Source organism: Protopterus annectens, chromosome 3.part0 (genome assembly GCF_019279795.1).
Source record: "Protopterus annectens isolate FY-2018-M chromosome 3.part0, PAN1.0, whole genome shotgun sequence".
NCBI classification, from domain to species: Eukaryota; Metazoa; Chordata; order Ceratodontiformes; family Protopteridae; genus Protopterus; species Protopterus annectens.
In genome coordinates this window covers 542860271-542872653 of record NC_056731.1, presented here as the reverse complement: position 1 = coordinate 542872653, position 12383 = coordinate 542860271, and the positions used below count along the sequence as shown (strand labels likewise).

Sequence of the window (12383 nt, the reverse complement as noted above, 5' to 3'; positions counted from 1 at the left end):
ACTTGTAATGAGCATGGCAGTAACAAGAGGGGACAAATGGATTAAAATTTGTATTCAGAGGAAAGGATAAAAAAGAAAAGGAAAGTAGAAACAACCAAGTATGACAAGAATATGTACAAAGTGGATAGAAGGTAGAGAATCGGTGGCAAAGGAATAAGGACATATTAGAGGCCATGTGGGGTAGAGATGCAAAGCAGTTTGCTTCTACCCCCTAATGGACACCTTAAGTAGGTTAGTAAGCAGATTGCTTCTGAATACAGATTTAAAAAATTAGAGATAAGGTATTTTGTGACAGTAAGACAAAATGAGAAGAAGTGAAACAGATGTTTAGCCTGACTAAAAGAGAGCATTTATATGTTATCTAGCTGTGGTGGAAGAAGAGGAAACACTCTGTGTGTTAAAAAAGCAGAGGCAGAGTCTAGCAATGATTAAATGGATAGGGGACTGGTGGAAATATGGATGGGTAAGTTGTTATGATATCAAAACTGTATAATTTGGTAATAGCTAAGAATCAGAAAGTGGTACAAGGGATGGTTGAAACCTGAGGAGTCATTTATAGGAAACCCCTTAAGAAGGAGCAACTGGAAGGGTTATTGACCTCAAGTTCAAAGGTAATTAAACTAAGGACGTTCAGGATATTTGGTTGGAAGTGCTTGCACAAATATTTTTATACTCCAGAAATATTAGTAATTATATTTCCTGGAGCCTCAATGGGATGTGGGATGCTTGTGATGCAGGGGGCAGCACATAGAAGATTTGAAACATATTTTTTTTTGGGGGGTTGCTCTGACCTGGAACATTTTAAGAAAGAGATGTCTAGTCCAGTCATATGGACATAAAGAAGGGAAGTTGGCCTAATGAAAGAAAGATGTTTTTTAGGACAGGTTTGTGCTGACAAGATGAATGATGGAAAGAAATGATGCTATTATTTAATGTTGGAGAAGAAAGTCATTGTGAGTTTAAGACCATCAATAACTGATTTAATTAAGACCGAGGAAGGGTACAGAAGGAAAGAAAAATATGTATTCAGAGGAAAAGATAAAAAAGAAAAGGAAAGTAGAAACAACCAAGTATGACAAGAATATGTACAAAGTGGATAGAAGGGATTAAACAGAAAATGTGTATGTTATATGTACTCTCAGAGGTGGGAGTTGTAAACAGTATATATAGTTCAAGCTAGAACAAGGTAAATTGAGTATAAAGAAAATGCAAGTAAATTAGAATTTATGGGAGTTGGAATGCAAACAACATGAAAATAGCAGGAAAAAAGATGACATAGCATGGGATTGGAAGTTATGCAAAGGGTTTAGGACATATGAATTAAGAATGAAGATTACAGACCCTTAACACAGATGACTAGCAGCTGATAGTTCCCAGCTGGTTAAAATAAGAATTGTACTAATATGTTAATGAAAGTGTTCTGTATTTGGTTAATATGCTTGGGTAAATGAGAAGGGCTAGGGTTTTGTAAGGTTAGTGCCTCAGTAAAAAGAATATAGTTGTACTAACTATCTATGTTAAATAAGAACAATGCAAGTGGATATCTGTATAAATCTTGTGAGTAGTGGCTGCATTAAATTTAGTTCCTTTTAGTATGTATGAGAAATTACCTGCAGACTGGATGTAAAGTCAAACCAATGTATGAGGGATGCAGAGATGTAAAACTAATATAATTTGCTGAAGAAAAAAAATTTTCCATAACCAATCAAACACAGCCCTGAACAAACTCAAAGACCTACATATGCTGAGTTTCTAAATATAACCTACCGAAACAACAAATGTCTCCTTAATCCATCCATCCATCCTCAACCCTGTGCCCCTCTACTCGTCACTCATTAGACCCATCATAGAGTACAATGCCCCATTTGGGATGTACCTCACAAGACACTTCCAACAGCTGGAAAGACCACAAAAGTACCTCACCAAGAGGATTACTGGTCTCAAAACATATGTCCTATGCAGCCCGACTGAAAAAACTCCGGCTGTACTCAGTGGCATATCACTTACTCAGAGGTGATCTCTACCTGACTTACAAAGCCATGTCCAACTCAGACTTGATGGACCTGCTCCACCTAAAGAAATCAAAGTCACTGCGAGCCACGAGCTCTAGCGAGCTAAACCTCGCCACAACAATAAATAGAACATGCTGGAGGGATAGATTCCTGTCACAGAGACCCTCCATGCTTTGGAACAAAATTCCAAATTACTTCAGGCCGAGCCCCTCACTAACACTCTTCAAGGGAAACCTTGAATGGGTAACAGAAAATACACCCCTGGGATCACTTCATTGGCTCTGCTTGACAGAGGATCGATTAATTAATCAATGGAGTGGCGAAAGCTGACACACTCTGGCTAGACTTATAAATGCCCTCGGGCAGATAGCCTAGTACCTACCTATGAACCTATAACCCCTTTTTCCCTTTTTGCACATGGGGTCGAGGTATCACTTCAATGGTTACAGTCATCTCGAGCCAAGGTTTACACCGCCGGGTGGCTAGCCCTGGCATGGAAGTTCATCCGTACGACTCAGTAGCACACACACTTACACCTATGGCCAATTTAGAGTGTCCAATTAACCTATTGTATGTCTTTGGAATGTGAGAGGAAACCAGAGCACCCAGGGGAAACCTACGTGACTGCAGGGAGGACATGCAGACTATGCACAGAAAGCACCTCAGCCGAGAATCAAACCGGAGAACCTCTTGCTGTGAGGTGACAATGCTAACTGCTGCACCACCATGGCCGCCCTAAATTTCTCCTAAATATAACCCAAGAAATAAGTACCGACAGCAATCACACAACACAAGCAACACCCACTATGAAAGATACATCTGAGTCACAGTGTTTCAAGTTAAAAGACCATAAGACAAACATCTCTACACAATCCAGTAGCCATGTTATAGATGATTCCATAGTGAGACATACTGATGCACCATTTACCAGGCTGTGCAAGGAGAAAATCATGGTTAGTTGCCAATCAGGTGTCAGAATTCATTATATCACACATCTCAGCCGGTCATCTGCTCTACTCCTTTACTATTGCAAAACTATGTAGTACCCTTGCACCATCAATTAGTACTACTAGCAATCCAGCTCTCTTTAAAAAGTCCCTGAGGCAACACCTTTCCTCTCTATAGCGGTGCACATGTGCCAAAATGGCATTTATTACTACTCTGATATATCTATTTCTATCTCGAAACACTTATTTAACTACAGTGCTGATAGAGCCTGCTATATTTGATCACCTGTATTTAAGCTTATAATTTCATAAGTGCTAATTACTCTGACTAAGCTACTCACATAAGTAACTTAATTATCCTAACTTGTTATATCCACTATATTCTAATTGTGTAATCCACTTTATCCTAGATATTGTACTCTAATACTGTACTCTAATTTTAAATTGTCAACTGACCTTTCTATTTTATTGTACTTATGCTGATCTATTGTACTGTATTGTATGTTATGTACTGTGTATTGTTTATGTTATGTATTGTTCATAGGTTCATAGGTTCATAGGTTGGTACTAGGCTATCAGCCCTAGGGCCTATACAAGCCTAGCCATAACAATTCCCTGGCTATTTCTTCCCACATTATTTACTTTCCTGGACCCCTGTCTAGCAGGGCGACTGACATGATCCCTGGGGGGGAATTTCCTTTCTCCCATCCAATCGTCAAGGTTCCTCTTGAAGAGGTCCAAAGAGGCACTCTGCTTGACATGTATGGGCAATCTATTCCGGAGTCTGGGGAGTCTCTGGGTCAGGAACCTATCCCTCCAGCATGTTTTGTTTATTGTGATGACAAGGTTTAGATCCCTGGAGCGTGTAGCTCTGAGGGATTGGGATTTCTTTAAGTGTAGCATGTCCAACAGCTCTGGGTTTGACATGGCCTTGTATGTTAAGCAGAGATCACCTCTGAGTAGACGATATGCGACAGAGTATAGCTGGAGTTTTTTAAGGCGGTCAGCGTAGGGCATCTGCTTTAGGCCTGTGATTCTTTTAGTGAGGTATTTCTGAGGCCTTTCCAGTTGTTGCAGATGGCTTGAGAGGTACATACCAAATGGGCGTTGTATTCTATAATGGGTCTAATGAGGGATGAGTACAGTGGGACAATGACCTCCTTTTTTCTGGATGAAAAGCCCTTCGTGATGAGGTGTGCCACATAGAAGGATTTCCTGACTGTTGTGGCGATGTGGTTATCGAAGGTGAGACCACTGTCCACCTGTGTCCCTAAGTCTCTTATCACACTTTCTGTGTTTAGTGTACTGCCACGTATATGGTAATTCATGGATACATGTTTTTTCCCAAAGGGGATAACAGTACATTTCTTGGCATTGAGCTTGAGCCCATGGCTCTGGCACCAAGCATCTGTTTCTGTAAGGCCCTTTTGTAGAGTATCCACATCATTTGGGGATTCAATAATGGCTCCCAGTTTGCAGTCATCTGCAAACTTTGTTAGCCAGAGTCCCTTAGTGTTGACCTGTACTTCAGAGAAGTAGATGCCAAACAAGAGCTGCCCCAGGACTGAACCCTGAGGTACTCCACTTGTCACTTGTCTGGAGATGGATTTGGAGTCGGCTACTTTTACAGTGTGGGTTCTATCAGTAAGCCATTTAGCAACCCATTGGGTGACATAGGGATTAATACCCAACTTAGTAAGTTTATCTATGATTCCAGAGTGGGGGATGGTGTCAAAGGCCTTGGCAAGGTCTAGATAGGCTGTGTGGACCACCTTACCCTTGTCCATGGCTCTGGAGACTGATTCAAAGAAGTCAATCAGGTTCAGGAGACAAGATCGGCCCTTCACAAACCCAAACTGGGTGGGGTCCAGTGTTTGAAGGTTGCCAGTGTCTTTGTTTATAAGTTCCATGATAATACGCTCCATGGCCTTGCAGATAAGGCTTGTCAGACTGATGGGACGGTAGTTTCCGGGATCCAAGGTGGATCCCCCCTTGTGGATTGGGATAACTGTAGCTCTGCGCCACTCAGTGGGCACGAAACCTGAGGTGAGGCTATGATTAAACATGACACTTAGGTGAGGTACCAGTTCATATTGTAGTTCATGTAGTACACAGCCTGGGATGTCATCTGGTCCCATGGATGCTGTATTCTTGGCTTTAGAGAGTGTGTTTTGTACCTGTGTGGCCGTTATTACTGGAATTTGGCAATCTTCCGGTATTGAGATGGGCCATTTAGGGGGTGAGAGGGAGGTGAAGTTGGCACTGAATCGTTCTGCCAGGATATTGGCAATATCCTTTGGATCAGTATATATATTGCCATTCTGTTTTAGCTCAGAGCAGATCTGAGCATTGCCATTTAGATTCTTGACATAGTTATAGAATGCTTTGTGGTTGTCTTTGGAATCTTTGGCAATTTTATTTTTATAACTAGCTTTGGAGGATTTTATGAGGCATCTCAGTTTCTTACTGAGGCTAGTAAGGGAGTTTTTTGCATCCTGGGATTTTCCTCTTTTCTGCAAAAGTTTCTTCCTTTTGTTGTAAAGTTTGTTTATGGCAGGGGACCACCAGATTGGCTTCCTTTTTTTGGATGAGAGCATTTTGGTTCTATTTGGGATGGCACGATTCATGCATGAGTGGATGTGCTCGTACAGTGCCTTAGTGTAGGATTCAGCAGTTGAACTTTCAGTTCCCGTCTGCATGGGTGTCATGAAGTTTGTCACTTCTGACTTGAGTAGCATGAAGTTGGCTTTGGAGAAGTTTTTATGGTGGTTTCTTTACTGGGGGTGGGGGTGGGATGTGGATGTTAAGGGTGATTAGCTTATGGTCAGACCTGACTAATGAGGGGGTGACCATAGGTATGGAGCATTGATTTGCCATGTTGGTAATGACCAGGTCTAGGATATTGGAGCCCCTGGTGGGACTATGGATTAGTTGATCCAGGGCATTGGAATTTATGAATTCCAAGAACCGTTGCACAAAGGTGTTGGGACATGAGTAGTTTTCCCAGTTAATGGTAGGGTAGTTAAAATCACCCAGTATTAGGGTGTTTGGTTCTATCTTAATATTTTCCAGTATGTTTAAAAAGGTGTAGTGAGAATCTTGGGGTATGGTGGGGGATCTGTAGCAAGCTACAATTTGGATTGCAGTCTTACCTAGTGTTAGTTGCACTTGGAGAATTTCAGACACATTGTGTTGGCCAACTAGCCTGGTGGTGTGAATATCCTTGGTGAATATTGACACTCCTCCACCTTTAGTGTTTCGGTCCTGGTTTGGTGGCGAAAAGTGTGGTAAGAGTTGTAGCCTGGTATTGCAGGGGTGCTCTCTGGAGCCTTGAACCAGGTCTCAGTTACTGCACAGATATCGATGTTCTCCATTTTTAGGAGTGCCTCGAGAGAGTGCATTTTGAGGTTTAGACTTCTAGCATTGAGTAGCATTACCTTCAGATTTTGCATGCTTGTACCTGTTACGGTGGTGGTTTTGTCCTTTGAAGTTTGCCTAAAAAAGGCACTATAGGGGTGGCAAGAGCCTTAGCCAGTAACCTGAATCCCAGGGGCGACAGGTGCAGACCATCTCTGGCAAAGCATCGTGGTCTGTCAATCATGTCATCCCAGGCAGACAGATACTGAATCCCCTTTGAATGACGCCATAAGCTTAGCCAATTGTTGAAGTCAATCATTTTATCCTTATATTGTGGTGTCATTCTGGGCGAAGGCAGGATGCTACTCAGGGCTAGGGTCATACCTGCCTGGGCCACATGATCCGAGAGCTCTTCCATGTCTCTTTTCATGTAGTCCAGTTCATTTTAGTGAGGAGCTTTTCTCCCCAGGCCTCCACTGAAAATGGCCTGACTGTGGCCCAGTGGACCATCCCAGTAAACAAGTGCAAATAAAATAAATAATAAGTATACTTAAATCGTTGCACCACAGGTATACATATGACACAGTCATAGTGCATGTGGTTATAAATGACCTGAGGCATACCTCCCTGTACTATATGAAGAGAGACATGATGGAGCTTTCAGAATATGTGTCTGAGCAGTATCTTAACATCAGTGAAAAACAAAATTGAGTATAAAATGTAACACAGGTCAAATTACTAAATACTTTTTACTTTTTGAGCACTTTCATCCAGACAAGGTTAAACACGACTTCATCAGACAACCCTCGCTCAATCATGTGACCCACTGAATTAGCATAAAAGACACAGACAGACCATTGCAGACATGTTAAAAAATACATCAAATATTAAAACCATTCATAGAAAATGATGATAAATTAAAAATTAAATTAACATTTAAATAAGAAAACATTTTGCAAAAAATGTATAATATGTCCTCCCATTGCTTCTTTATTAATTACATTTCTGACCTCTCTTCCTGTTGCTGGACTAGTCAGGATGAAGTAGACGAACACTGTGGAGTCTGTTCAAGCAGCTTTATTATATACAAACATAAATATATATACAAACTAGTTTCTCATGCATAGATATTCACACTCTGGCTGTACTCACAAAATGGCACTGAGGCTAGCAAGTGCCTGCTGTTTATATGCACATTCAGGTCTTAGAAATGCTTCTTTAAGGGCAACATATATGTTATTCTACATCCTCCCTCTTGAGAAATGACATTGACAACATTGACTGACATGCTATAGGTACAAAGTAATTTTCCATCATGCAGTTATACAAAACTATATATATATATATATATATATATATATATATATATATATATATATATATGTATATACAACTATGTCTAAGTTGCTGTGTGTCTCACACTGGGCCTGGAAATGCGACCAAATCGTGTGACATATAAATTGGAACTGGATTTAGCAACTGGGATTGTATCTGCTGAATATTCAACCTTAGGGACGTTATGAACATTATCAGAAATGGTAGTGGGAATCAAGACACATTCTGGAGCAATTCTGATTCATTGTCTGAATCACTCTGAGATTTAGAGTCTATATCATAGGAACATTGCTGCGGTAATGGTTCTGATACAGGAAGTAGATGTCTGTGATTTTTCCTGTACTATGTACACTCAGATTTCATGACATAGGATCTCGGCTCTTCACAAATATTTGTTACTTGACCAATCCAGTCGAAACCTTTTGCCGTTTGTATCCTCACTGTCTCTCCTTTCAACAGACGAAGAAATCTGCTTGATTTGTCGTAGCTTGTCTTCTGGAAAGAACGCTTTCTAAATAATTGGGCTTTGATTGCTTTGTTCTTCTTAGCTTTAGGCGTCAGTAAACTGGAACTGATAGGCAATGTTGTTCTGATTTGCCTAGATAGAAGTCTCTGGTGAAACAAGTATATTGTCATGGGGTATGTTTCTGTAATTGAGTAAATTCAAAAAGGCATCAGTATTGACATGCTTTGACTTATCAAGTAATTGCTTTGCACTCTGCACTGCACATTCAGCTAGTCCATTTGACTGAGGATGTTCAGGACTACTAGTAACATGTACAAAGTCCCATTCTCTTGTAAATTTGTGAAACAACTGAATGGTAAATTGGGTACCATTGTCAGAGATAAGCTTATGTGGACTTCCATGTTCTGAGAAATGACATTTCAGCTTTGTAATAACAGTAGTGGACGTTAGTTTAGGTAGTAAATTGATCTCAAACCAGTTTGATTAAGAGTCTAAGTAATGTTGATTGCTCCATTCGAATATATCAGTGGCTACTGTTGACAAGGTAGTTCAGGAATTTGACTTAGCTGAAGTGTTTTTTTTTTGCAAATGCAGTTTAGTACTATTGCATACTGAACAAGAAGAAAGTACTCTGTCAATGTCTTTTGCTTCTTTTGGTAGGTTTGGAACTTGGGTCACCACAATGCAAAATCTGGATGTATTCTTGTTGTAAGGAAGCAGGAACAACAATTTTAGGAACTTTGAAAATAATGCCATCTTCCAATAACATCTCATCTCTGTAAGGAAAGTAGGGTTGCACTTCAGGTGGTACACTAAATTGCTTTGATGGCCATCCACATTAATGTAGTGGTTGAGCTTTTGCAAAACTGGATCAGTCACTCTATAATCTCTTAGCTCATAAAGTCTTGTGGTAAAGAAATTATGCACTTCCATAACATCAACAGTTAGACATTTTACAACTGTATATGTTTATGTTGAATTGTGTTAGACATCTAATATGTTCTATGCTTTATTATTGATGTTACTATGGCATGCACCAAGTTGTTCCTAGTATAATAGTATGTATGGTCTATTTGCATAGCTGCACCTTGTTCACTAATGTTATTCATGTAATTGTGTCGTGTGTAGACAGCTCATACTAGTGTCTAAATTATTTCTATAAGTTTGTGCTGTTACTGGTGGATAGAATCACATTAGAGAACCACGACAGATTGCTGCTCGCTATATTTTTATCTGTGGCTGCATAACTGTCTGGGTTTTTGTTTTCTAATGTTCTTCCAATTGGCTCAGTATCTGCATATACTAAGTAGTGGTTCAGGGCATTGTCCTGCATGTAGTAGCTATTTGTTCAGTGTGTTTTTTATAATCTTTATAATATATATTTACCATCTCAAAAGTGCTTACTCCTCTCTGTACTCTTCTTTTCTAGACCTAACACCACTCTTAAGTATTCAACTGCAGTACCACCTTTAACATTCCTATAAGAAAAGCGCAGTCTGGGTCTGAACTGTCTGCAAACAGCTACAGTTAACTTTGAGTATGTGTCTACCTTTTGAGCCAATCTTCATTTTCCCCTGGAGAGCACTGTGCTTTGGCTGTAAGCAGCCCCCCCCACCACCACCACCACACACATCTTCCACTTTCTCTTATTCCCTTCTGTTAGCAAATAGTATCCATAACTGATCAATACTGTGTGTTTGTTAATTTAAACTATGACCACAGTAGCCTACAGATACAAGGTTATCCTGGTTTTCCACCTGAGAAATTAAGAAAAGACTTACAGTTTCAGAGCTGTCCTTGGTCAATTGTGATTGTTTCTTAACACATACTTGTCTTGCTTTGTGATTGTTTCCAGCCTCTCATACAAGAACCTAACAGGGTCTCTACCCGCTTCGCTCCCCACCCTGCCCCTTATTCCCTCACGCCCCAGTGGTCCCTCCTTTATTGCACTCAAACCCATCCCATCTTTCCATTAGCCAACCACAGCGCTAACCCAACACTACCTCCTCCATATTCCCTCTACTATCACACCTCCTCAACTGATATGTACAAGCATACCGTTCCTTTGCTCACTGCATGCACTCTCCTTGCATATCTTACATCCTACCAAAGCTCCATCATTTGTACTACCACTACCACTGTACTACTACTCACACCACCACCCATGTCTCACCCATACTCAGCTCCCCTCCCACCAGCTCAAGAACCATCCCTATGCACCCCCCACATATTCTACCAACTATATTACTCAAACGTAAAGCATCCCTACAACTTAACATAGTAACTTTCCCACTATACCTATTACCCACAGAGCACAATCATAAAGTTTCCCTTATAAACAAACACATTCATAAACTGAGAAAACTAATAATCTCATGCATATGAAAACTAGCCCTAAGTGGAGACATCCACCCCAACCCTGGCCCTACCATCTCCAACCCCAATCCTCATAATCAGACTAGAAACCACAACTTCTCCCATTTTACAGCCAATAGAAAACCAAGTGACTTCCTTCTACTAAGCCTAAATATTAGAAGTATATCCAACAAAGTCCAAGAACTCCATGCCACCATAGACTTATACTCCCCAGATATAGTCATCCTGACAGAAACCTGGCTAAAACCTCACATTACCAGTGAGCAAATACTCCCTACAGGTTACTCCATACTAAGAGTAGATCGGCTAAACAAAAAAGGAGGTGGTGTAGCTATAATATTTAAACAGCATCTAAACATCCAGATCTTAAAATCATCAGCTCCACAAATAGGCAATGAAGAAATAATATATACCAACCTCAAAATTAACCAAAACAAAACCATCAACATAATTGGATGCTACTTCCCACCTGGCCAAAACATCCCTCCACTAGAAAACCTCCTCAGCTGGTCTACCCACTATCTCCCCCAAGAAACTATCATCTTAGGTGATATCAATATTGACTGGCAATCCTGTTCTGGCAACAATCCAACCCATCATGTACACCTTCATGGCTTCACCCAACAAGTCCAGTCACCAACAAGGATAGATAAAATCTCCAGCAAGCACACTACCCTGGATTGGATACTAGTCAGTAAGAACCCCCAGTCATATATAACAGGCTGCTTATCAGCTAGCCTCAGTGATCACTCCCCAACATTCCTACTCAAAAAATACCTGTACCAAGCTAAACCTTTCATCTATCGTCAAATACGTAAAAAAATAAACTATAACCCACTCACATTCATCTCATCCCTCAAAGAATGTAACTGGCATGCTCTACCTCAGTCTAGATGATGTAGTTGAATTTTTTAATTCTACCTTCCTGAACATTCTTAATTACCATGCCCCCATAAGATTTTCCAGAACCAAAGCACAACCCTCCCCATGGCTACAGAAAACCACTAAGTCAGAAATGAAAAACAGGGATAAAGCCTGGGAGCACTGGCGCAAAACCAAAACCCCCGCAGCTAGACAGAAATTCCTAGAACTACGCAATAGAGTCAAAAAGCTAATAAAACGGGACAAATTCCAATACTACCAGTCTGCCCTAGACTCCTCCCAACACAGCCCCAAACAATTCTGGTCCTCCATAAACTCCATCCTCCACCCAGGTAAAGTCAGTACCCCTCCTCCTAACATCCCTCACTCCTCAGAAAATATTGCTACCGCATTCAACACACACTTCACCCAAACCATACTATCACTAGCTAAACAACACAACCCTCCCTCCAACCCACACCTTCAACTAGTAATCTCCCCACTGCCTTCTCTTTTTCTCCTGTACCTACCTACAACATAAAAAACTCTTAACTAAACTTAAACCCACCAAATTAGCAGCAGACAACCTCCCAAGTGAATACCTACAAATCGCAGCTGATGCTCTGGCCTACCCAGTATCCATCTTGATTAACCGATCTCTGTCAGAAAGTTACGTTCCCACATTGTGGAAAGTCTCACATATAATTCCTCTCCTCAAAGGCGGACCCTCTGCAGAACTAACCAATTACTGCCCCATAGCTATTCTCTCTCTACTCTCCAAAATACTAGAGAGATGCATACACTCTCAGGTCTCACACTACCTCCTTACTAACAACCTCCTTTCCAGTACTCAGCATGGTTTCCGACCAAACCATAGCACCACCACTGCCTTACTCTCCTTTACTAACACTATCCTTCAGCATAAAAACAATGGCTATCTCTCCTCTGCTACTTTCCTAGACCTATCTAAAGCATTTGACATGGTCCCACACAAACAACTTATCTCTGTCCTCAATAACCTATCCTTAT

General features: G+C 40.8%; 1 protein-coding gene across 1 annotated transcript in view; it reads left to right on the top strand.

The window, feature by feature from the left end:
• LOC122796467 (leucine zipper transcription factor-like protein 1) overlaps nucleotides 1-12383 on the top strand; it is a 555892-nt gene that overhangs the window by 511850 nt on the left and 31659 nt on the right. The window lies entirely within an intron of this gene.